Source organism: Octopus bimaculoides, chromosome 6, assembly GCF_001194135.2.
Source record: "Octopus bimaculoides isolate UCB-OBI-ISO-001 chromosome 6, ASM119413v2, whole genome shotgun sequence".
Classification (NCBI taxonomy): Eukaryota; Metazoa; Mollusca; class Cephalopoda; order Octopoda; family Octopodidae; genus Octopus; species Octopus bimaculoides.
Genome location: NC_068986.1, coordinates 11,946,761 through 11,947,531, shown reverse-complemented (window position 1 = coordinate 11,947,531; position 771 = coordinate 11,946,761).

The following is a 771-nucleotide window of genomic DNA, read 5'->3' as shown; positions in this document are numbered from 1 at the left end:
TCTCTCTCTCTCTCTCTCTCTCTCTCTCTCTCTCTCTCTCTCTCTCTCTCTCTCTCTCTCTCTCTCTCTCTGTAATTCTATACTGATACCATTACATACTCATAAATTATATATGTGGGATTTGTCATGTGACTAGATGCCTTGTTTGGATATCATACATTTCTGGCGTATTGTTTCCTCTGCGTGCCGTAAAAGGCAACCAAAAGAGATTGAATTAGGATTTGCACTCCAGCCTCATAAGACTCTCACCAGCAACGACAACCCAAGCAGACCCATGAGTTAGAGGGTTGCCGCCTGAGCGGTGGAAATGTATCATCTACCAGGTGTAGAGAGTCACCAACAAACAGTGGATGCGGTGACACGTTGTTACAGTGCATGCCTTCATACTATTACTACTACTACTACTTCTACTACTACTACTACTACTACTACTACTACTACTACTACTACTACTCTCCTCAAAGTTTATTTTTCAGTTCTTTCTTCTTTTTATGAAGGGTCTCACCCGAAACATCATATTTTTCTTCTGTTACGTCTTGAATTTTGTTGTACACTTCTACGTTTACTGTTTTTTCGCTATATATTTTTACGCTCTTCAGGAACATGCTTTCGCTTTCTGATTCCACGCAGTACCTTACGATTGCTTCGTCTTTGCCTCCAGTTTTACTCGTGTTATTTGTATGATTCATCTCTCCTTCCCCTCTTTCTCTCTCTTTCTCTCCCTCTCTCTCTCTCTCTCTCTTACTCACTCACTCCTTAGATATATATATA